The sequence below is a fragment of the Octopus sinensis genome, linkage group LG4 (assembly GCF_006345805.1).
Source record: "Octopus sinensis linkage group LG4, ASM634580v1, whole genome shotgun sequence".
NCBI lineage: Eukaryota > Metazoa > Mollusca > Cephalopoda > Octopoda > Octopodidae > Octopus > Octopus sinensis.
In genome coordinates, this window is record NC_043000.1 from 131,959,333 (window position 1) to 131,985,109 (window position 25,777).

Consider the following 25,777-nt stretch of genomic DNA (forward strand, 5'->3'; position numbering starts at 1 on the left):
ACCCCTTTAAACCTGCCTAAATGTATAAATGCCAATACAATTCTTGTTAACTAGCTTCCTGAAGATTTCTCTTGAATGAAACAGTTCTAGTCCTGTAGAAGCTCCTTCTATATAATAAATTAAATTTACTCTGCTATGTATTGAGTACCTTATTTACTGTGGTTAACCCCGAATCAACCCGGGACCTACATATATATATATATATATATATATATTATATATATATATATATATATATATATATATATATAATATATATATATATATATATATATATACATACATATATATATACATATACATACACATATATGTAAATTAATAGAATGAGATAAAAATCCAAGGCTGTGAAAGATTTCAGAACATTTATAAATAGGTCTGTAAGAACGACCGTGCGAAGGAGAGGTGACGATGAATGAGCTCCTATAATACACCTTACAATATTGCAATATATACGAAAAAGGATGAGTACAAGTGACAGAAGGAAAAGAAACGACACAACCGGTAGAAGGTTTAAGAGATTTTATTTAGGTGTTAACATGTGTGTCTGAGTGTGCGTCATATATGCATAATGTTAATAATAACAATAGACAGGCCGTCAAGTATACAAAGTGTATGTGTACAAACAAGGATGTATGCGTGTGCGATAAGTACAGAGCATTGAAAGAGTCTATAATAGGACGCTAGAAGAATGTTCAGACATAAGGAAGATAGATACCAGTTCGTAGTAAGGTACACAATAGTTGAAGTGCTGTAACAAGAAGTTGTGGCGAAGAAGCAGAGCCCGTTGAGGCACATGTCATGTAAGAAGATGTGGCTACTATGCCACTGCCGGTCACTTGATACAGGAAGGAGGGATAGAGCGAGTAGCCAAAAAAAAGTTTTGATACTTTCTTTCATCTGAGTGTGGTGAAGAGGAAAGGCGAGATGCCGCCACACAGATCCCCTTAATTACCCGATATATACGCCAAGGGTCCATAGTATGTAACGATTCTTGGGTGCGTATAATTCTCTTGGAAATCTCGGCTATACCCACTTCCGCATCAACCACAGTGAAAATTTTGTTGATCCTACAAACGCGTCGGTGCACACACAGACGATAGAGAGATTGTGGGGGTCAGTTAAGAGATCAGTTGTTCGCCCAGGCATTCGTGCCTGTTACTTAAAGCAATACCTCGCCAAGTTCCTATTTATGGAAAGCATCAAACCTGCTGCCAAGAGAATACACGTATTCTTATTGACAGCAGCAAGTCTTTATCCTGGCCCGAGATAATTTTTTCCTCCAAACGCAACCCATCTCATTTCTTTATCATCACTGTCGATGGACCACTCAAAGAGGTATGTATACATTATCATTTTCATAACATAATTTCTGTAGTATTTCAAGATGTTTCTGACACGTATTTTGATTCACATGGCGGAGATCCGACATTTCTTCACTTTTTCCAGAATTTCTTCTCTTTATTTTTTTTTTTTTTTGCGAAATATGTACAAAAATACGGAGTTTATGATTCATGTGTGAGTGTGTGTTCTTGATAATCGTTTAGAACAAGTAGTCTTACACCAATTACACTATTTTTTCTTAGTTTAAAGGCCGTGGACTGAAGAAGTGAAATTTCCGAAGCCTCTCCCCCACCCTCCTTTCGCGAGCGCGCATTTTTTTCAGCATAGTCGTTTAGAGCAAGTTGTTTTACACCTATTACGCTATTTTTGTTTTTTTTTTGTGCCCGGGTCAGACGCTTTCGGAAGTTCCCGATGTAAATTTTCCGAGGCCTCTCCCCCACCCCTCTTTCGCGAGTGCGCATTTTTTTTATCATATTCGTTTAGAGAAAGTTGTTTTACACATATTACACTATTTTTTTTTTGTTTTGGTACCCGGGTCAGACCCTCAGACGCTTTCGGAAATTCCCGATGTGAATTTTCCGAGGCCTCTCCCCCACTCCCCTTTCGCGTGCGCGCATTTTTTTTTTTCATATTCGTTCAGAAGAAGTTGTTTTACACCTATTACACACATTTTTTTTCTGCTGCGTTTTACTATATCATATGGTGAAATTTTAAAAAAAATATGCTTACAGCACCTAGGTTTCCCAAGCGGTCACCCATCTAAGTACTAACTAGGCTCGATGTTGCTTAACTTCGGTGATCGGACGAGAACCGGTGCTTTCAACGTGATATGGCCGTAAGCATCAAAGTGGTAAATTTTAATATATTTATTCTATAAACTGGTACTATCACAATTTTGTTTTTCAGAACAATTCTTTTGAAAATTTATATACAATTTAAGACACTCTTTCGTTAAAAATCTGCGATGTCATAAATGAATCTGTGTCATTGTTTCCAACGGCTTCACGGAGCGGGACAATCAAACACGCGCTCGCACCAACAATTACTCTTTATTGATGTATTAAACAAACGCTGAAGCATTGTCAATTTAACTCCATTTTTATCGCAACACTTTTCCTATTTTTCTTATCATTGTTACGGTCTTATAAGTTTTTAGACAATCAATTGATTATGGTCTCCGAGAAATGCAAGTATTTGTTCGGCAAGTTCCGTAAATATTTTTTATTTCTTTAATGTTTATTTTTTGCAACTGAAAATTGAAAACCACGGTCACACACAGACACTCTATTCTTCGTCTGCACGATCAACATCATGCACTAACTCACTCACACACGTATAGAGATACACATACATACAAGTGAAAGACAATGAATGGAGACCAAAACCGATTGATTGCACCCATTATACACCAGTAAGTCACGATGCGGCACTGTCATGCTTTTAGTTGTCAGAAGTGAAAGTAGTCAACTTCGTGTATTTACGTCAGGTTTATACCTTCGTTAATTTACGCCGTTTATTTACGTACCACCACGCTGTTAGGTTTATAAAACAATTGAAGTTCAGTTTAAAGTTTATAAATAAATACATTTCATTCCATGTTCTGTTTAAACTTTATAAATAAATATATTCTTGCATTATTCATTATTGTTTTTAAAAAATAAATCACACCAAATCTGCACAAATGACCACCACCACCGCGATCACATACACCAATCATACACACGTGTGTGTGTGTATATGTGGCTATATGTCTGACTAATGTGTGTGTCTGTATTTATTGTACGTGTGTATAAGTAGTTATATGCTTATATTATCCATCATAGTAATATTTGTCTGTTGAAATCCGTTTTAAGGCGGTCAATAGTTTAATTAAAGATGTGTCTATACATGTATATATATATATATATATATATATATATATATATATATATATATATAATATATATATATATATATATATATACATGTGTATACATATATATAAAATACATGTGTATACATATATATATATACATGTGTATACATATATATATATATATATATATATGTGTATATATATATATATATATATATATATATACATGTGTATACATTACACATGAAATGTATTTATTTATAAACTTTAAACTGAACTTCAATTGTTTTATAAACCTAACAGCGTGGTGGTACGTAAATAAACGGCGTAAATTAACGAAGGTATAAACCTGACGTAAATACACGAAGTTGACTACTTTCACTTCTGACAACTAAAAGCATGACAGTGCCCACGTCCGCCTCTATTTCTATTATCAACTACTTATTGTCAGACCCGTGGTTATAGTTGGCAAATAATTGGTGCTATTTTATATCTAATCCAATGGATATAGCGATCGTATCACGTCATATAACAACGTTTCACGTAAAGAGTTGGCGCACGAAATGTGAAATGTTTTGTGGTAAAGACGAACGTGTAAGGAACGTAGCAGCGTGATTTGCTGGTGTATAATGGGTGCCAGGTAAATGAAACTTGAATGACGGTAAGAATGAGAGTGAAAATCGGAAAAGTTCGTCAGTCGCAATGAAAACGAAGTTAAACTGGGCAGTGTCTCGGTAGTAGCATATGTGACGTCAATGATGAGCAAGTGTTTTACTGTTCATTAATATGGAGATGAAGTATAAAGTCAGAGACTCACCCATGACATTGATTTTTAACAAAAATCCGACTGGGGTCTTAAGTTGTATATAAATTTAAGGAAAATGAATTTATTCTGAAGAGCAAAATTGTGGTAGTATCTGTTTATAGAATAAATATATTAAAATTTACAACTCTGATGCTTACGGCCATATCACGTTGAAAGCACCGGTTCTCGTCCGATCACCGAAGTTAAGCAGCATCGAGCCTAGTTAGTACTTAGATGGGTGACCGCTTGGGAAACCTGGGTGCTGTAAGCATTCCATTAATTTTTTATTTTATTTTTTTAATAAATTTAAACTAATTGTAATTTCACCATATGATACAGTAACATAGCGACATCGATTTATCTTCATTATTGAATATAGAAAACATTCGTAAATTAAAAAATTCAGCTCGTTGTATCCTCTTGTATGACTGTTCTTCATTCACGAACCTTATTGACAGTGATGATCGTCCACTTAGGATTATTAAAGTTATTAGAGATTATTAAAGATTTTGAAAATAGCTTTCATTTCGTGATTGTTGTGCGACCATCAACCAGAGAGAACAGGAACAAATACTACAAAACATTTGTTTCCGGCATCTGAGTTAGTTCTGCTGCTACACAGGGATATCCGAGGTTGGAACCAAAAGCGCAGCCAGCCGATGCTATGCATTCGCTCACCAATACAACATGCTCGAACCTATGCATTTCTTCTCAGAATTTTATTTGTTTGGATTGTTTTCCTTTATGCACGTTTCTTTTTTTCTGTAGCTGACTCGAAAATGTTTAGGAGAACGTTAACATCATCAATCTTACCGGCGACGAGAGTCTGTGAAGGCCATAACACCAACCACTACTGGAACAAGTATATGAAGTTTTGGTCTTTTAAAGTTATGCGTTATATTTATTGGTCAAAGGGATATAATTGAACACATTTTCAACTAAAGTAACAATTATCTCCCTTTATATAGTTACCGAATTTGCAAACCGTTTAAGTATCGGACTGTTTTGCAGTCTTTGTTCCTGTTCTCTCTGGTTGATGGTTGTAGAACAATTATGACATGAAAGCTATTTTCAGTATCTTCATAGGAAAACTTTAATAAACTTAGGTGAACGATTATCACTACCAATAAGGTTCGTGAGTAAAGAAAAGCCATAGAAGAGGTTTCCACGTGCTGCATTTTGTAAATCTGCGGATGCTTTCTGTAATTAATAATGAAAATAAATCGAATCCGCTGTGTTTTAATGCTTCTTATGATCAAATTACAATTCGTTTAAACTTTAAAAAAAAAAAAAAAAGTCAGGAATGCTTACAGCACCTAGGGTTCCCAAGCGGTCACCCATCTAAGTACTAACTAGGCTCGATGTTGCTTAACTTCGGTGATCGGACGAGAACCGGTGTTTTCAACGTGATATGGCCGTAAGCAACAGAGTAGTAAATTTTAATATATTTATTCTATAAACAGATACTACCACAATTTCGTTCTTCAGAATATATATTTCTTTCTTTTAGTTTATATATAACTTGGTAATCTTTCGGTAAAAAGACATTATATTTCGTCTTCACAGTACCAACAAGCGATCTCGGTAGAAAAAAAAAAACATTGTCTTTCGCTTTCACAATGCTGAACAGTCGAACACTCGCACCAACACTTACACATCCCCCGACCCCTTTGTCTGCCCTCCCTTTGTCCCTACCTTTATGGTAAATAAAAAACCAGTTATATTTATTAGTCAAAGTAATATGATTGACCAACATTTTCAGCTAACGCGAAAATTATCTCTCTTTCTAAAGTTAAAGAATAAACAAATCGATTAAGTGTCGCAGAAAATGTTTTGCGATATTTGTTCCTGTTCTCTCTGGTTGATGATCGTACAACAATCATGATATGAAAGCTATTTTCAACTATAGCGGTTTACCAAGTTTTTCTTATATAGCGGATATTTTCTGGTTGGTTTGTTTACTGTTAGTGTAACGTTACTTTATTATGTTTCCTATTTGGAAATAGATAAATATATTTAGCTTTTTAAATAGGGATATATAATGATAAAACCGTTACTTATAAGTGTTACCATTATACGTAAATCCTGACTCCAGCTACATATGGGTGTTGGTGGGGAGTACAAAGGGAAGTCTTGCTTACTCCAGTAATTTTCTTTCATATAAATGTTTATGTTATTTCAAAAATTTGCAAGCAAAATCTTCTAAAATGACAATGTTTTAAAAGATGTACATGTTTATGTTATATATGACAATAAAAGTTTACATCACATTTGCCTTAAGTTGTATATAAATTTTTTTTAAAAAGTTGTTCTTAAGAAAAAAAGAAGTTTTAGCATCAGTTTATAGTGTCAGGTTATAGAATAAATAGATTAAAATTTATCAAATTGATGCTTACGGCCATATCACGTTGAAAGCACCGGTTCTCGTCCGATCACCGAAGTTAAGAAACATCGAGCCTAGTTAGTACTTAGATGGGTGACCGCTTGGGAACCCTAGGTGCCGTAAGCATTACCTTTTGTTTTTTTCTTTTTTTTTTTACTACTACTGAAACTCCATTTGATTTAACTTCGTTTTTATTACGGCTTATGAAATTTTCCTATTTTCCTTCTCATTGTTACGGTCATTTGAGTCTTTAGTTACCTAAACCGCATTATACAGCAGCAAGTTAGGCAACTGCGTTCCTTACACGTTGATATGTACGAGAAAACTTTTCACATCTCGCGTTGTTAATCTCTAGTTTAGGACTCGGTGAGAAAAATGAAAATGAAGTGTAATATATGTTAAATAATGTGTTGTTAACGAATGTAAAAAACTATAAATTTTAGAGAGGATAAACTTATTCTACTGAAATAAGAAGTTCTAGTATCAGTTTATAGAATAAATATATTAAAATTTACCACATTGATGCTTACGGCCATATCACGTTGAAAGCACCGGTTCTCGTCCGATCACCGAAGTTAAGCAACATCGAGCCTAGTTAGTACTTGGATGGGTGACCGCTTGGGAACCCTAGGTGCTGTAAGCATTCCATTCCTTTTTTTTTTTTTAATAAATTGTAATTTCATCATACCATAGGCCACTATCACTGTCAGCAAGAATAAAGAACAGCAATACAAGCGATTTCCACCCGCACGATTTTGTTAATCTGCGGATGCTTTCTGTATTTAGTCATGAAGATAATTCGAATCTGCTATGTTTTACTATATGGCATGATGAAATTACAATTTATTCAAATTTATGAAGAATAAAAAAGAAACAAGGTAATGCTTACAGCACCTAGGGTTCCCAAGCGGTCACCCATCTAAGTACTAACTAGGCTCGATGTTGCTTAACTTCGGTGATCAGACGAGAACCGGTGCTTTCAACGTGATATGGCCGTAAGCATCAAAGTTGTAATTTTAATATATTTATTCTATAAATTGATACTATAAACTGATGCTAAAACTTCTTTTCTTAAGAAAACATTTTTTTCTAAGGCAAGTGTAATGTAAACTTTTATCGTCATGTATAACATAGACATGTACATCTTTTAGAACATTGTCATTTTGCTTGTAAATTTTTAAAATAACATAAGCATTTACATGAAAGAAAATTACCGGAGTAGGCAAAGACTTCCTTTTGTACTCCCCCCACCCCAACCCTCAACGCCCATTTTAATTTAATTTTTTTTCTACACAAACTCCCGTTTTCGGCTATGGAGAATATGAATCTGCATAAAAATTGGCAAAGATTGGCACTTTGAAATTAACCCCACCACTTAATTCTTCATTTTAAACTTTTTTTAGAAATTTTTTTTGATCTTTTCCTTTTGAACGGCAGTTTTCAACACAATTTCTAGTTAACTAAACACTTTTAAACTTCGTATACTGGTAGCATGTGTCAAAATAAAACATTTTTTTCTCTTGGCTTTCTTGAGAAAATTGTAATTTGTAAGTTTAACGTAGTTTAATTTTTCTAATTTTAACCAATCGATAGCCTCTATTGAGCTAAAATCATTTGCTGCGTCTAAAACTGAGACGACATCCCGTCACTGACCCTAACCCTAACCCTAAATTTTAGCCTTGCGTGTATATGTGTAGAGGTGGAAATGCATATGTGATTTGTGTACTTAAAGCACTCCTTTGTAAAACCAAGGGAGACCCTAGACCTTCGAACGAAAACCGGTGACCCTGAACCACTACAAAACTGACGACCGCGTATGCACCGTCGTAATAACTATCCACGCTCGATAGCCATGTTACACATGATTGAATGCCGCGCATATTAGTGAAGATCAAGTACACTGAACAACGGACCTGCCACAAATCCTGAATGAATATCGATGCTCAGCCATCTCAATTACTGTTACATATTGTGCACAAAAGTTTTTCCCATTAAAAAATTCAAATGCAGGAGTCTTTTTATTTCGCCGATTTTCCAGTTTGAGTTATTTGGAGTGCGAGAAGTTTTTAAACGTTCAAATATTACCGACTACCCTCCACTATTTTAGGTTTCCAAGCTTCCTCGATAGATAATTGAATTAAAGTGAAATTTTGAGAAATATTGGTCTATTTTCCTCAATAAAAATTATATTGTGCAATGGATATTATTTTGTAGGCTATTAAAGTCTAATGTGCATGCATGAACTATTTAGGATGCATAACGATTAAAATATGACAAGGGTGAAGAGAAATCGGGTGGACATTATCACACTTTATTGAAATAAATAAGTTTCCCCAAAATTAAACATATACAAAGTATATTTATAGTAAGTCACACACAAACATACGCACACATATATACATACAATTCACCATTACACTTAAACAGCCACACAAATATATTACCCAAACATGCCCATAAACACTCCCGTATGTATACATACAATCAATCGACCCTTACACTAAAAATTAAAAAAAGACTGAGCCAAGCAATTTTAGATGAATGGGTTTATCTTTTGGCATCTTGTGTCGCTAAAGTGTAGAAAGTATGTTTTCTTTTAAAAAAAAGAGCATCTTTTGTAGATCTTTTTAAGCTTCTGAGAGACCACCTTCATGAAATGTCGCCGTATAGGATGTGGCCTCCTTGAGCGCGGGGCCCGATAGGGAACAATCGGCTTAAGGCCGTACCTGGAACTACAGTCCTAAGAGGAAGGGTCACACCTTCAAACCATGTGTCTTTCCTCACTGTCACAGAATCCTTGCATTCTCGGCGCGAGCATCGCCAGTACACATTCCCATCGCATTTTTTGTACTCATAAAAGGCTTCTTCCTAGTACATAATTTGTCTCCAGTGTCAATCCCAACTAACATATCACCAGGTTTGCCATCTCAGAGGTCTTTTCGAAGTTGTGCGACAGATTTAGAAAATAATTTTTTGTAACTAAACACTTTCAAAATTCGGACACTGGTAGAATGCGTCATATAAAACATCTTTTACTCTTAGGATTTTTGAGAAAAACTTATATTTACGAAGTTATTTCACGTTTAAGTTGTCCTATTTCGGTAATTTCAACCAATCAATGACGTGTATTCAGCTGAATAAAATTACTGCCGAGGGTGATGTCACATTCAATGATGACCTCAGGGTGGAAACAAACTTGAACTCTATGGTCTTCCAGCTCCTGTCAGAGATGTTTAGCACAGGTTAGCATAAGAGCTAATCAGGGAAACATCATACAACATGGAAAGTTTGTAAGCGGTTGTCCAGGAGATGGGACCACTTCCGGTATAGGATCAAAAGGTAGTATACTGTCAAGTTCTGACATCTGTGGACAATGACACTGGTGGTGGTGGTGGTGGGGTCTTGTTTTAGAAGCTCCTGGGGGCACAGGAAAGACATTATTGATCAACTTGCTCCTTGCCAAGGTGAGTCAGAAGAAGGAGACCAAATAGTTTGACCCCCAAAGAACAGGAGACAGATGTAAGCAAGGACAATTGCCTACAAGTTTATGAACCGTGTTGGGTTCTCCAAGAGTTCGAGCCCAGCATCACTCTTTCGGTAAAAATCTGATGTTATGATTGAGTCTGTGACATGATGTTTCATCTCCTTCACAGTGCTAAACAAACACTCGCACCAACACTTATTCATCATTGACATCATACACTACTACCGAAACATTACCTATTTTACTCTATTTTTATCACGACTTATGAACTTTTCCTATTGTTCTTGTCGTTTAAGGTTTTAGGCGATTAATTGGTTTTGGTCGCCGAGAAATGCAAGTACTTGTTCGGCAAGTTCTGAATAGAATTTTTATTTCTTTAATGTTTATTTTTACAGCTGAAGCGTGAAAATCACGCCCCCCGCCACACACACACTGTTTTCTGTTTGGACGATCAACATAAACAGTGACACACGCCAACATACTAACTCACTCACGCACTCATACACACACATATAGATACACATACATACAACTGAAAGAATGAATGGAGACCAAAACCAGTTTGATTGCCAATTTTTATTTACCTTTCACCTGTTTTACACCAGTAAGTCACGATACGACGTTACACGTTGATCATTACCAGAAAACATTTCACATTTCGTGCACAAAATAGTGAACACGTTCGCCTCAATTTCTGTCATCATCTACTGAATATCAGAGAGCAGGGTATAGTCGACAAATAACAGGTGGTATTCTGTTGTGTCTGGAGAGAATCATTTTCTTTTTGTGCCTTATAATGTAACAGACTCACCGGTAAAATTTCCACTTATTTCTTATTTTTATTTTCTTAAAATTTTCGTTGCGCCTTGCAACCTTTTCAAGGTTAGTGTGTTACATTATAAGGCAAAAAAAGAAAATGACTCTCCCCAGACAACAGAATATGCTTCAACGCACGAACTCATTTATAGAATCTTGCAAACAAAATCCCAAAACGAAACTGCTGGTATTTTATATCCGACCCAATGGATATAGTGATCGTATCACGTCATTACACCGGTTTATAACAACATTGTATGTAAATATCCACGCACACGAAGTGTGGAATGTTTTCTGGTAAAGAGGAAAGTGTAAGGAACGTAGTAGCATGACTTGCTGGTGTATAATGGATGCTAGGTAAATAAAAACTTAGTTGATCGTAAGAATGAGAAGGAAAATAGGAAAAGTTCATAAGTCGTAAAGAAAATGAAGTGGGCAATATTTCGGTAGTAGTAACTATATAACGGCAATGCTGCGTAAGTGTTGGTGCGTGTGTTTGACTATTCAGCACTGTGAAGGAGATTAAGTATGAAGTCAGAGACTCACTCACAACAGTATAGATTTTTAGCGAAAGATTGCTTTATGTTGTATATAGATTTAAGAAAAATGAATTATTCTGAAGAACGAAATTGTGGTAGTATCTGTTTATAGAACAAATATATTAAAATTAACCACTTTGTTGCTTGCGGCCATATCACGTTGAAAGCACCGGTTCTCGTCCGATCACCGAATTAAGCAACATCGAGCTTAGTTAGTACTTAGATGGGTGACCGCTTGGGAACCCTAGGTGCTGTAAGCATTACCTTGTTTTTTTTTTTATTCTTCATAAATTTGAATAAATTGTAATTTCATCATGCCATATAGTAAAACATAGCAGATTCAAATTATCTTCATGACTGAATACAGAAAGCATCCGTAGATTAACAAAATCGTGCGGGTGGAAATCGCTTGTATTGCTGTTCTTTATTCTTGCTGACAGTGATAGTCGTCTATGGTATGATGAAATTACAATTTATTCCAAAAAAAAAAAAAAAAAAAAAGGTATAGAATGCTTACAGCACCTAGGGTTCCCAAGCGGTCACCCATCCAAGTACTAACTAGGCTCGATGTTGCTTAACTTCGGTGATCGGACGAGAACCGGTGCTTTCAACGTGATATGGCCGTAAGCATCAATGTGGTAAATTTTAATATATTTATTCTATAAACTGATACTAGAACTTCTTATTTCAGTAGAATAAGTTTATCCTCTCTAAAATTTATAGTTTTTTACATTCGTTAACAACACATTATTTAACATATATTACACTTCATTTTCATTTTTCTCACCGAGTCCTAAACTAGAGATTAACAACGCGAGATGTGAAAAGTTTTCTCGTACCGATCAACGTGTAAGGAACGTAGTTGCCTAACTTGCTGCTGTATAATGTGGTTTAGGTAACTAAAGACTCAAATGACCGTAACAATGAGAAGGAAAATAGGAAAATTTCATAAGCCGTAATAAAAACGAAGTTAAATCAAATAGAGTTTCAGTAGTAGTAAAAAAAAAAAAGAAAAAAAACAAAAGGGAACGCTTACGGCACCTAGGGTTCCCAAGCGGTCACCCATCTAAGTACTAACTAGGCTCGATGTTGCTTAACTTCGGTGATCGGACGAGAACCGGTGCTTTCAACGTGATATGGCCGTAAGCATCAAAGTGGTAAATTTTAATATATTTGTTTTATAAACAGATACTACCACAATCTCGTTCTTCAGAATAATTCATCTTCCTTAAATCTATTTACAACATGAGGGCAATATTTCGCTAAAAATCTATAATGCTATGAGTGAGTCTCTTACTTTATCTCGTTCACAGACAAACACACGCACCAACACTTACGCAGCATTGCCGTTATATACTTACTACTACCGAAATATTGCCCACTTCATTTTCTTTACGACTTATGAACTTTTCCTATTTTCCTTCTCATTCTTACGATCAACTAAGTTTTTATTTACCTAGCATCCATTATACACCAGCAAGTCATGCTACTACGTTCCTTACACTTTCCTCTTTACCAGAAAACATTCCACACTTCGTGCGCGTGGATGTTTACATACTATGTTGTTATATATACCGGTGTAATGACGTGATACGATCACTATATCCATTGAGTCGGATATAAAATACCAGCAGTTTCGTTTTGGGATTTTGTTTGCAAGATTCTATAAATGAGTTCGTGTGTTGAAGCATATTCTGTTGTCTGGGGAGAGTCATTTTCTTTTTGTGCCTTATAATACGGTAAAATTTCCACTTATTTCTTATTTTTATTCAAAAAGGTTGCAAGACGCAACGAAAATTTTAGGAAAATAAAAATAAGAAATAAGTGGAAATTTTACCGGTGAGTCTGTTACATTATAAGGCACAAAAAGAAAATGATTGTCTCCAGACACAACAGAATACCACCTGTTATTTGTCGACTATACCCTGCTCTCTGATATTCAGTAGTTGATAGCAGAAATAGAGGCGAACGTGTTCACTGTTTTGTGCACAAGATGTGAAATGTTTTCTGGTAAAGATCAACGTGTAACGTCGTATCGTGACTTACTGGTGTTGTATGGGTGCAAGGTAAATAAAAACTGGCAATCAAACTGGTTTTGGTCTCCATTCATTCTTTCAGTTGTATGTATGTGTATCTATATATGTGTGTGTATGAGTGCGTGAGTGAGTTAGTATGTTGGCGTGTGTCACTGTTTATGTTGATCGTCCAAACAGAAAACCGTGTGTGTGTGACGGGGGGGGGCGTGATTTTCACGCTTCAGCTGCAAAAAATAAACATTAAAGAAATAAAAATTCTATTCAGAACTTGCCGAACAAGTACTTGCATTTCTCGGCGACCAAAACCAATTAATCGCCTAAAACCTTAAACGACAAGAACAATAGGAAAAGTTCATAAGTCGTGATAAAAATAGAGTAAAATAGGTAATGTTTCGGTAGTAGTGTATGACGTCAATGATGAATAAGTGTTGGTGCGAGTGTTTGTTTAGCACTGTGAAGGAGATGAAACATCATGTCACAGACTCAATCATAACATCAGATTTTTACCGAAAGAGTGATGCTGGGCTCGAACTCTTGGAGAATCTAACATGGTTCATAAACTTGTAAGCAATTGTCTTTGCTTACATTTGTCCCCTGTTTTGGGGGAGTCAAACTATTTGGTCTCCTTCTTCTGACTCACCTTGGCAAGGAGCAAGTTGATCAATAAAGTCTCTCCTGTGCCCCCAGGAGCATCTAAAAACAAGACCCCCCCCCTCACTAGTGTCATTGTCCACAGATGTCAGAACTTGACAGTATACCTCCTTTTGATCCTATACCTATTTCTTTATTACCCACAAGGGGCTAAACATAGAGGGGACAAACAAGAACAGACATATGTATTAAGTCGATTACATCGACCCCAGTGCGTAACTGGTACTTAATTCATCGACCCAGAAAGGATGAAAGACAAAGTTGACCTCGGCGGAATTAGAACCCAGATCGTAATGGCAGACGAAATACGGCTACGCATTTCGCCCAGCGTGCTAAACGTTTCTGCCGAAGTGGTCCCATCTCATTGACAACTGCTTACAAACTTTCCATGTTGCATGATGTTTCTCTGATTAGCTCTTATGCTAACCTGTGTTGAACATCTCTGACAGGAGCTGGAAGACCATAGAGTTCAAGTTTCTTTCTCCACCCTCAGGTCATCATTGAATGTGACATCACCCTCGGCAGTAATTTTATTCAGCTGAATACACGTCATTGATTTGTTGAAATTACCGAAATAGGACAACTTTAACGTGAAATAACTTCGTAAATATAAGTTTTTCTCAAAAATCCTAAGAGTAAAAGATGTTTTACATGACACATTCTACCAGTGTCCGAAGTTTGAAAGTGTTTTCAGTTACAAAAAATTATTTTCTAAATCTGTCGCACAACTTCGAAAAGACCTCTGAGATGGCAAAACTGGTGATATGTTAGTTGGGATTGACACTGGAGACAAACTATGTACTAGGAAGAAGCCTTTTATGAGTACAAAAAATGCGATGGGAATGTGTACTGGCGATGCTCGCGCCGAGAATGCATGGATTCTGTGACAGTGAGGAAAGACACATGGTTTGAAGGTGTGACCCTTCCTCTTAGGACTGTAGTTCAAGGTACGGCCTTAAGCCAATTGGATCGATTGTTCCCAATCGGGCCCCGCGCTCAAGGAAACCATATCCTATACGGCGACATTTCATGAAGGTGGTCTCTCAGAAGCTTAAAAAGATCTACATAAAAATGCTATTTTTTTTTAAAAGAAAACATACTTTCTACACTTTAGCGACACAAGATGCCAAAAGATAAACCCATTCATCTAAAATTGCTTGGCTCAGTCTTTTTTTAATTTTTAGTGTAAGGTCGATTGTATGTATACATACGGGAGTGTTTATGGGCATGTTTGGGTAATATATTTGTGTGGCTGTTTAAGTGTAATGGTGAATTGTATGTATATATGTGTGCGTATGTTTGTGTGTGACTTACTATAAATATACTTTGTATATGTTTAATTTTGGGGAAACTTATTTATTTCAATAAAGTGTGATAATGTCCACCCGATTTCTCTTCACCCTTGTCATATTTTAATCGTTATGCATCCTAAATAGTTCATGCATGCACATTAGACTTTAATAGCCAACAAAATAATATCCATTGAACAATATAATTTTTATTGAGGAAAGTAGACCAATATTTCTCAAAATTTCACTTAAATTCAACTATCTATCGAGGACGCTTGGAAACCTAAAATAGTGGAGGGTAGTCGGTAATACTTGAACGTTTAAAAACTTCTCGCACTCCAAATAACTCAAACTGGAAAATCGGCGAAATAAAAAGACTCCTGCATTTGAATTTTTTAATGGGAAAAACTTTTGTGCACAATATGTAACAGTAATTGAGATGGCTGAGCATCGATATTCATTCAGGATTTGTGGCAGGTCCGTTGTTCAGTGTACTTGATCTTCACTAATATGCGCGGCATTCAATCATGTGTTACATGGCTATCGAGCGTGGATAGTTATTACGACGGTGCATACGCGGTCGTCAGTTTTGTAGTGGTTCAGGGTCACCGGTTTTCGTTCGAAGGTCTAGGGTCTCTCTTGGTTTTACAAAGGAGTGCTTTAAGTACAAACACAAATCACATATGCATTTCCACCTCTACACATATACACGCAAGGCTAAAATTTAGGGTTAGGGTTAGGGTTAGGGTCAGTGACAGGATGTTGTCTCAGTTTTAGACGCAGCAAATGATTTTAGCTCAATAGAGGCCATCGATTGGTTAAAATTAGGAAAATTAAACTACGTTAAACTTACAAATTACAATTTTCTCAAGAAAGCCAAGAGAAAAAAATGTTTTATTTTGACACATTCTACCAGTATACGAAGTTTAAAAGTGTTTAGTTAACTAGAAATTGTGTTGAAAACTGCCGTTCAAAAGGAAAAGATCAAAAAAAATTTCTAAAAAAAGTTTAAAATGAAGAATTAAGTGGTGGGGTTAATTTCAAAGTGCCAATCTTTGCCAATTTTTATGCAGATTCATACTGTCCATAGCCGAAAACGGGAGTTTGTGTAGAAAAAAAATTAAATTAAAATGGGCGTTGAGGGTTGGGGGGGGGAGTACAAAAGGAAGTCTTTGCCTACTCCGGTAATTTTCTTTCATGTAAATGCTTATGTTATTTCAAAAATTTACAAGCAAAATGTTCTAAAAGATGTACATGTCTATGTTATACATGTCGATTAAAGTTTATATTACATTTGCCTTAGAAAAAAATGTTTTCTTAAGAAAAGAAGTTTTAGCATCAGTTTATAGTATCAATTTATAGAATAAATATATTAAAATTTACCACTTTGATGCTTACGGCCATATCACGTTGAAAGCACCGGTTCTCGTCCGATCACCGAATTAAGCAACATCGAGCTTAGTTAGCACTTAGATGGGTGACCGCTTGGGAACCCTGGGTGCTATAAGCATTTTTTTTTTTTTTTTATTCTTCATAAATTTGAATAAATTGTAATTTCATCATGCCATATAGTAAAACATAGCAGATTCGAATTATCTTCATGACTGAATACAGAAAGCATCCGTAGATTAACAAAATCGTGCGGGTGGAAATCGCTTGTATTGCTGTTCTTTATTCTTGCTGACAGTGATAGTCGTCTATGGTATAATGAAATTACAATTTATTCCAAAAAAAAAAAAAAAAAAAAGGTATAGAATGCTTACAGCACCTAGGGTTCCCAAGCGGTCACCCATCCAAGTACTAACTAGGCTCGATGTTGCTTAACTTCGGTGATCGGACGAGAACCGGTGCTTTCAACGTGATATGGCCGTAAGCATCAATGTGGTAAATTTTAATATATTTATTCTATAAACTGATACTAGAACTTCTTATTTCAGTAGAATAAGTTTATCCTTTCTAAAATTTATAGTTTTTTACATTCGTTAACAACACATTATTTAACATATATTACACTTCATTTTCATTTTTCTCACCGAGTCCTAAACTAGAGATTAACAACGCGAGATGTGAAAAGTTTTCTCGTACAGATCAACGTGTAAAGAACGTAATTGTTAGACTTGCTGCTGTATAATGTGTTTTAGGTAACTAAAGACTCAAATGACCGTAACACTGAGAAGGAAAATAGGAAAATTTCATAAGCCGTAATAAAAACGAAGTTAAATCAAATAGAGTTTCAGTAGTAGTAAAAAAAAAAGAAAAAAACAGGTAATGCTTACGGCACCTAGGGTTCCCAAGCGGTCACCCATCTAAGTACTAACTAGGCTCGATGTTGCTTAACTTCGGTGATCGGACGAGAACCGGTGCTTTCAACGTGATATGGCCGTAAGCATCAGTTTAATAAATTTTAATCTATTTATTCTATAACCTGACACTATAAACTGATGCTAAAACTTCTTTTTTTCTTAAGAACAACTTTTTTTTTTAGATTTATATACAATTTAAAGCAAGTGTAATGTAAACTTTTATTGTCATATATAACATAAACATGTGCATCTTTTAAAACATTGTCATTTTAGAAGGTTTTGCTTGCAAATTTTTGAAATAACATAAACATTTATATGAAAGAAATTTACCGGAGTAGGCAAGACTTCCCTTTGTACCCCCAGCCCACCCTCAGCACCCATATGTAGCTGGAGTCAGGATTTACGTATAATGGTAACACTTATAAGTAACAGTTTTATCATTATATATCCCTATTTAAAAAGCTAAATATATTTATCTATTTCCAAATAGGAAACATAATAAAGTAACGTTACACCAAAAGTAAACAAACCAACCAGAAAATATCCGCTATAGTTGAAGATAGCTTTCATATCATGATTGTTGTACGATCATCAACCAGAGAGAACAAGGAACAAAACATTTTCTGCGACACTTAATCGATTTGTTTACTCTTTAACTTTAGAAAGAGAGATAATTGTTGCGTTAGCTGAACATGTGTTCAATCATATTACTTTGACTGATAAGTATAATTATTTTTTATTTACCATAAAGGTAGAGACAAAGAGAGGACAGACAAAGGGTCGGGGGATGAGTAAGTGTTGGTGCGAGTGTTCGACTGTTCAGCATTGTGAAAGTGAAAGACAATGGGTTTTTTTTTCTACCGAGATCGCTTGTTGGTACTGTGAAGACGAAATATAATGTCTTTTTACCGAAAGATTACCAAGTTATATATAAACTGAAAGAAAGAAAAATATATTCTGAAAAATGAAAATGTTCTAGTATCAATTTATAGAATAAATATATTAAAATTTACTACTTTGATGCTTACGGCCATATCACGTTGAAAGCACCGGTTCTCGTTCGATCACCGAAGTTAAGCAACATCGAGCCTAGTTAGTACTTAGATGGGTGACCGCTTGGGAACCCTAGGTGTTGTAAGCATTCTATTACTTTTTCTTTTTTTTTAAATTTAAACAAATTGTAATTTGACCACAAGAAGCATTAAAACACAGCGGATTCGATTTAAAAAATCGGGCAGGTGGGGACCTCTTCTATAGGTGTTCTTTACTCACGAACCTTGTTGGTAGTGATAATCGTTCACCTAAGTTTATTAAAGTTTTCTTATGAAGATACTGAAAATAGCTTTCATGTCATAATTGTTCTACAACCATCAACCAGAGAGAACAGGAACAAATACTGCAAAACATGCCGGTACTTTAACGGTTTTGAAATTCGTTAACTATATGAAGGGAGATAATTGTCACATTAGTTGAAAATGTCTTCAATTATATCCCTTTGACCAATAAATATAACGCATAACTTTAAAAGACAAAAACTACATATACTTGTTCCAGGAAGAGATGGTCTCATGGCCTCCACAGAGTCTCGTCGCCGGTAAGATTGATGATGTTAACGTTCTGCTAAACATTTTCGAGTCAGCTACAGAAAAAAAGAAACGTGCATAAAAGGACAAAAATCCAAACAAATAACATTCTGAGAAGAAATGCATAGGTTCGAGCATGTTGCATTGGTGAGCGACTGCATAGCATCGGCTGGCTGCGCTTTTGGTTCCAACCTCGGATATCCCTGTGTAGCAGCAGAACTAACTCAGATGTCGAAAACCGACAGTATTTATGATGCCGTCTTTGCTAGGTTGAAAAGATATTCAGTGGTTCAGTAGAGCAATCAGGTAGAGGTATGAGTGATGACTCATGTTCTTTGCTATTCCAATGGACGGAGGTTTCTGCAGCAGCTTGGTGTCAGTAGCGTTGCATCTGGGAGTGAGGGGAATGGTGTAATCCGGGCGGCACTTTAGAGTCTGATATATAAGTCAGTATAGGATTGTGGCCTGGCGAGAAGGAAGAAAACATAGGTGGTTTATTAAATGACAAAGGGGATTTTAACCCGAAGTCAAAGTAAGGTCACTTCAAACTCTTGCATATTGGAGTCTATAAAGAATTAGACCTCTTGTAGAACAGCTGGTTCGTTTGAAAGACAGATGAGGAGCATCATTATGAAGCAATGCAAAAGTGTTCTTTAATTCATTAAAGACTATGGATCTCATGAAACTAGTTACAATCACCTAGTTATAATCAACGCCTCGTAACATTATTATTATGACCAGAAACAAAGAGTGGATCATAGAACACCGGAGAGAACTGTTATTTCCAAAACTCATTAATCCTTCCTCTGTAAATACTGCGATCTTGGAAACGGATGGCCTGAGATTAATTAAAAAGAAAAAGAAAAGTACGTGCTCTAGCTCCCTTGGATATTCCATCTCTTCTAGTGGCTCTCTCCACAGAGATAGTTGCATATGTGACTAGTTACTGAGTCGTTTTCGATCTAGTAACGAAAATCAGTGTATCAAGTTGTTGTACTCTCATCCCTCCAATATAGATGTCAATTCTGGATGCTCTACAAAAGTTTCCTGAAGAAACTTGAACATTTCCACTTGCGAATTCTGCAATCGATCATGAACTTCAGTCGGCAGTGTTATATAATCATCACAACAAACATGAACAATCAACGTCGCCCATTGTCTCCCTTGATAAAAGGACTTTCACTTTGTTTCCCGCCAAAACAATTAACTTGTACAACAACGGCAGTCGAATAAAGTATCTTGTATCGTTAACACGTTGTTTCAGTCTCTCTCATTTTCTTAATCTTTCATACTAAGTACTCACTACTTCCTTTAATACTCAATACATTATATATATATAACAACAACATGGTGTCAGAATACTAAAAGAACCCAAAATACAGAAACCAAAGGAAAAAAGAAGTTGAAATCATACTTCAAAGACGAAATGGAAAATTTACCGCATCCAAAAGACCTAGACTTTAATCAGGAAAATCTAGCCGCAGCATGGAAAAAGTGGAAAAAAGAATTCAATCTCTTTTTGATAGCAACAGAAAGTGACATGAAGCCAGACAAAGTAAAAACTTCAATGTTTTTAACTTGCATCGGTTCTAAAGGCCGAGATATCCATTCCACACTGGATTTCGATTCACCCGACGAAGAAATGAACCTTCAGACAGTAATCGAAAATTCGATGCATATTGTGAACCCAGGAAAAACATAACTTTCCTAAGACACAAATTCTTCACATGTGGACAAGCGGAACATCAAAAATTCGATGAGTACGTAGTAGAGTTGCGCCAAAAGGCACAACAGTGCGAATTCGGCAACCTCACAGACAGTCTCACCAAAGATATTCTGATATGTGGAATCAGAGACATGAGATTAAGAGAAAGATTATTGAGAGAACCAAATTTAGACCTACAAAAAACAATTCAAGCAGGTCAGAGTGCAGAGCAAACACGACTCCAATCAAGGATGCTAAATGCCACATCCGAAACAAGAGATAACGAAATCTCGAGGGTATATAGTCAACACGACAGAAAAGGCGCCAAAACTCAAATAACCCGCCATATGCAATCCAGACATCAAAACGAACAGGCGGAAGTGACAGAAAGCCCGCGAAGTTTCAAGCGCCAAGTCAACACTACGTCACTAACTGTCACTATTGTGGTTATAATCACAAAAGAAATAAATGCCCAGCATTTCACAAGACATGTGAAAAATGCAAGAAACAAGGACACTATGCAAAAATGTGCAAATCAAGAAAATTTGTACATAAAGTAGAGATACATACCGACGATGAATCAGATGACGATACACATGCACTCGAAATGATCACTGCAAATAATTCCCGCGTGCACAAAATCGAAAAGTTCAAGACTCCAAAAGACATTTGGACGGTCGAACTAAAAGTGAACAACTCGAATGTAACATTCAAAATAGATACAGGAGCAGACGTAACCGTACTGCCATTCAGAGAATATAGAAATATAATTCCAAAACCACAACTGCAAAAAACTTCAACTCGATTATCAGCTTATAATAACACAGCTATAAAAGTGCTAGGAAAATGCACAGCAGTCATTAAATACAAAGAATTATCAAAGCAAATAAAATTCATTGTTGCAAAAACAAACTCGCACGCAGTTATAGATGCAAAGACAGCTAAAGATCTGAACCTGATTCAGAGAATTTCAAAAATAAATTCGTCGAACACAAACGACATATTAGAAAAATATGAAGACTGTTTCGGAGAAATCGGCACTTTGTCAATAACACATCATATCACAGTGGATCCACAAATAACTCCTGTAATTCATCCACCAAGATCGGTTCCTTTTTCTATAAAAGAAAAACTCAACAAAGAATTAAAAAGAATGACAGAATTAGATATCATAAAACCTGTTAGTGAACCTACAGACTGGGTAAATTCCCTAGTCATCGTTGAAAAAGCCAACGGAAAACTCCGACTCTGTTTAGACCCCAAGAATCTAAACAAAGCCATAAAAAGGCAACATTTCAAACTCCCTACAGCGGAGGACATTTTTGCACAAATGCATAACCCTAAATATTTTTCAAAACTAAATGCATCTAATGGATACTGGCAAATTCCAGTTGACGAAGAAAGCTCCCATCTTTTAACGTTCAACACACCTTTTGGAAGGTATCGCTTCACACGACTACCCTTTGGAATTCACAGCGCCAGTGAAGTTTTCCAAAAAGAAATTTCAAAAATAATAGAGGGCATAGAAGGAGCAAGAAATTCACAGGATGACATCATAATCTGTCCAACACTTTAGAAGAACACACAAATAGACTACAACAAGTTTTCGATCGAATCCGAAAGCACGGATTAAAGTTAAATAAATCAAAGTGTATCTTCTATGAATCACAAATCAAGTACCTTGGGCATATATTAACCAGCGAAGGGATAAAACAAGATCCAACCAAGGTACAAGCAATCATTCACATGCCACTGCCAACAAGTAAAAAAGAATTACAAAGATTCCTAGGTATGACAAATTACCTATGTAAATTTTTATCTAATTACTCCGAAGTCACAGCACCATTGCGCCAGCTTCTACAGAGTGACACGTTATGGTCATTCGACAAACCACAAATCGAAGCAATAAAAAAGCTAAAAGAAATGATTACCAGAAAACCAGTGCTACAATTTTATGATCCAGATCTACCAATAAAAATAACTACAGATGCTAGTAAGCATGGGCTCGGAGCGATACTTGAGCAGAAACACAACGAAAGATGGCTACCTGTTTCGTTTGCATCTCGTGCAACAACTCAAGCGGAACAAAACTACTGTCCGATAGAGAGCGAAGCTCTCAGTATAGTTTTCGCATGCAAGAAATTTCATCAGTTTATATACGGAACTCATTTCAGAATCGAAAATGACCATAAACCGTTGAAGCAAATATTCAAAAAATCGATCACTAAATGCCCCCCCAGAATCCAAAGATTTCTACTAACATTACAAAGATATGATTTTGACCTAAACCACATACCTGGTAAAGAATCAATTGTTGCAGATACCCTATCACGTGCATACCTTGAGCAAAATACTCCAGAAGTATCAGACGAAGATATGAAATCGCACATTCATGCAGTAATAAAAAATTACCCCATAACCGACACTAAATTAAAAGAGTATAAAGAAGCCACTGCAGACGACCCGTCTCTACAGACACTCGTCACATATACAAGAACAGAATGGCCCCCAAAAGACAAAATACCAATAAACATCAAACCATTCGTATCTGTTCGTGATGAAATATCAATCGTCAATGGTCTCGTTCTAAAAGGTTCAAGAATAATTGTACCTAAGTCATTACGTAGAGAAGCTCTACAGGAAATACATACCGGACACATGGGTATCGAAAAATGCATAGAGAGAGCCAAGGAATGTATATACTGGCCCGGCATTAACGCTCAAATCAAAGACATGATTAACACATGCTCATACTGCATTGACTACAAAAATCAACAAGCAGCCGAACCACTAATAAATCATGAAATACCTACTACACCATGGACCAAAGTGGGTACAGACGTATTTCACCTGTCTGGAAATTCGTATGTCACAATTATTGACTATACAACAAGATTTTTTGATCTACACGAAATAAATGATTGCCAGTCAAAAACCGTAATCAAAAAATTAAAAGAAACTTTTGCTAAATTCGGAATTCCGCAAACAGTTGTAAGTGACAACGGTCCAGAATTCAATTCGGCTGAATTCAAAAAATTTGCAAAAAATTGGCATTTTCATCACACGAAGACAAGCCCGCATTATCATCAAGCGAATGGCATGGTTGAGAGAAATATACAGACAATAAAAAAGACGCTAAAAAAGGCATTCAAAAGTGACGAAGAACCTCAGTTAGCGCTCTTAGCATTACGCACGACTAAATTACAAAATGGTGCACCATCCCCTGCAAATCAAATAATGAATAGAACATTGCGAACAAATCTCCCAAACATACTACACGACAAAATTGGTATCAGGCTCACGAAAAGAAGAAATCAAACATTACAACAGAACTCCCAGAGTTAAAACCACACGACACGGTTAGAATTAAGTTTAACAACAATTGGTTTAGAAGGGGCAAAATAATTAAAAAACTAGAGCAACCTCGTTCATACTTAGTAATAACAGAGGAAGGAAATACAGTCAAACGAAATAGACAACATATTCTTAAAACAAACGAACACGTTCGCATAACAGAAGAATTAGATTATGAAAATATATTTCCAAAATCAACAAACACGCATGAAAAAACAAAAACAGCACAACTACAGAATTCAACACTACAAAATAATAAAACCACAAAAAGTGGACGACGAATAATTATTCCCTGTAGATACAGATGATATAAAAAAAATTAAAAAAAAAAAAAAAAAAGGAAGATGTTATATAATCATCACAACAAACATGAACAATCAACGTCGCCCATTGTCTCCCTTGATAAAAGGACTTTCACTTTGTTTCCCGCCAAAACAATTAACTTGTACAACAACGGCAGTCGAATAAAGTATCTTGTATCGTTAACACGTTGTTTCAGTCTCTCTCATTTTCTTAATCTTTCATACTAAGTACTCACTACTTCCTTTAATACTCAATACATTATATATATATATAACAACAACAGGCAGGACCAGGTGGAAAATTTGGAATTTTTGGACAGAGCCAATCTGGTCAGTTTTGAGACTATGTCATTGAAGAGTCTGCTACTCTGCACTGGACACGTCGACATAGGAGAACCCTGCCGACTCCACCAAATATTCTATATCTGGTCGGTCAAAATAGAGACAATATAAAAGTCTATATGAAGACCTGTCTGTTCAAAAATGCTAAAATCTTAGGCTTTGTATAGAACTAATTATTGTGTTATGAAAAAAAAAGTCTAAAAAATAAATCTACGTAGAGAATCGTGAATACAGGTGAACCTCTTCAATGTACAAAATTCATATTGGAACAAAAATAAAAACATTACTAAATTATTTTAAAATCCTACGCATAGGCGAAGGAGTGGTGTGGGGTAAGTAGCTTACTTACCAACCACATGGTTCCGGGTTCTGTCCCACTACGTGGCACTTTGGGCAAGTGTCTTCTACTATAGCCGCGGGCCGACCAAAGCCTTGTGAGTGGACTTGGTAGACGGAAACTGAAAGAAGACCATCGTATATATGTATATATAAATGTATGTGTGTGTATATGTTTGTGTCTGTGTTTGTTCCCCCAACATCGCTTGACAACCGTTGCTGGTGTGTTTACGTACCCGTAACTTAGCGGTTCGGCAAAAGAGACCGATAGAATAAGTACTAGGCTTACAAAGAATAAGTCCAAGGGTCGATTTGCTCGACTAAAGGTGGTACTCCAGCATGGCCGCAGTCAAATGCCTGAAACAAGTAAAAGAGAGTCTATTCTAACACCAAAACACACATACACACGTATACACGCAAACACAGACATTAGTAAAACGTAACAGCAAACTATTAAACAAGAAAATACAGTCACACAGAAAAAGAAAATACTCGTCTCCAACATAAATCATAAAAGGGACGATTGAATACTAATTAGCAGTATCAAGAAAAAGATGAACATTTGCTGGACGAGAGGAAGAAGAAACCAAAAATTACGTGTCAGCAGTAACCAAGACGTTGACATCTGAAAGTAGACCAGGTAGCTGGCA

General features: G+C 36.0%; 11 non-coding genes and 2 pseudogenes across 11 annotated transcripts; 6 read left to right on the forward strand and 7 right to left on the reverse strand.

Annotated features, from left to right (window-relative positions):
- Positions 1 to 2,066: 2,066 nt before the first annotated feature.
- On the reverse strand, positions 2,067 to 2,185 carry LOC115211229. Its single transcript, XR_003881549.1, has one exon. It is a non-coding gene; the product is annotated as a 5S ribosomal RNA (ribosomal RNA).
- Positions 2,186 to 4,156: 1,971 nt separating this feature from the next.
- Positions 4,157 to 4,275, forward strand: LOC115211191. Its single transcript, XR_003881513.1, has one exon. It is a non-coding gene; the product is annotated as a 5S ribosomal RNA (ribosomal RNA).
- A 1,033-nt stretch (positions 4,276 to 5,308) lies between these two features.
- Positions 5,309 to 5,427, reverse strand: LOC115211394. The gene has a single exon (XR_003881653.1). It is a non-coding gene; the product is annotated as a 5S ribosomal RNA (ribosomal RNA).
- Positions 5,428 to 6,394: 967 nt separating this feature from the next.
- LOC115211196 lies at positions 6,395 to 6,513 on the forward strand. Its single transcript, XR_003881518.1, has one exon. It is a non-coding gene; the product is annotated as a 5S ribosomal RNA (ribosomal RNA).
- A 398-nt stretch (positions 6,514 to 6,911) lies between these two features.
- Positions 6,912 to 7,030, forward strand: LOC115211161. Its single transcript, XR_003881483.1, has one exon. It is a non-coding gene; the product is annotated as a 5S ribosomal RNA (ribosomal RNA).
- Positions 7,031 to 7,269: 239 nt separating this feature from the next.
- On the reverse strand, positions 7,270 to 7,388 carry LOC115211404. The gene has a single exon (XR_003881663.1). It is a non-coding gene; the product is annotated as a 5S ribosomal RNA (ribosomal RNA).
- Positions 7,389 to 11,368: 3,980 nt separating this feature from the next.
- LOC115211245 lies at positions 11,369 to 11,486 on the forward strand (annotated as a pseudogene).
- Positions 11,487 to 11,736: 250 nt separating this feature from the next.
- On the reverse strand, positions 11,737 to 11,855 carry LOC115211172. Its single transcript, XR_003881494.1, has one exon. It is a non-coding gene; the product is annotated as a 5S ribosomal RNA (ribosomal RNA).
- Positions 11,856 to 12,255: 400 nt separating this feature from the next.
- LOC115211285 lies at positions 12,256 to 12,374 on the reverse strand. Its single transcript, XR_003881567.1, has one exon. It is a non-coding gene; the product is annotated as a 5S ribosomal RNA (ribosomal RNA).
- Positions 12,375 to 16,594: 4,220 nt separating this feature from the next.
- On the forward strand, positions 16,595 to 16,712 carry LOC115211264 (annotated as a pseudogene).
- Positions 16,713 to 16,958: 246 nt separating this feature from the next.
- On the reverse strand, positions 16,959 to 17,077 carry LOC115211183. Its single transcript, XR_003881505.1, has one exon. It is a non-coding gene; the product is annotated as a 5S ribosomal RNA (ribosomal RNA).
- A 394-nt stretch (positions 17,078 to 17,471) lies between these two features.
- LOC115211194 lies at positions 17,472 to 17,590 on the reverse strand. The gene has a single exon (XR_003881516.1). It is a non-coding gene; the product is annotated as a 5S ribosomal RNA (ribosomal RNA).
- Positions 17,591 to 18,527: 937 nt separating this feature from the next.
- LOC115211193 lies at positions 18,528 to 18,646 on the forward strand. The gene has a single exon (XR_003881515.1). It is a non-coding gene; the product is annotated as a 5S ribosomal RNA (ribosomal RNA).
- The last annotated feature ends 7,131 nt before the right edge of the window (positions 18,647 to 25,777 follow it).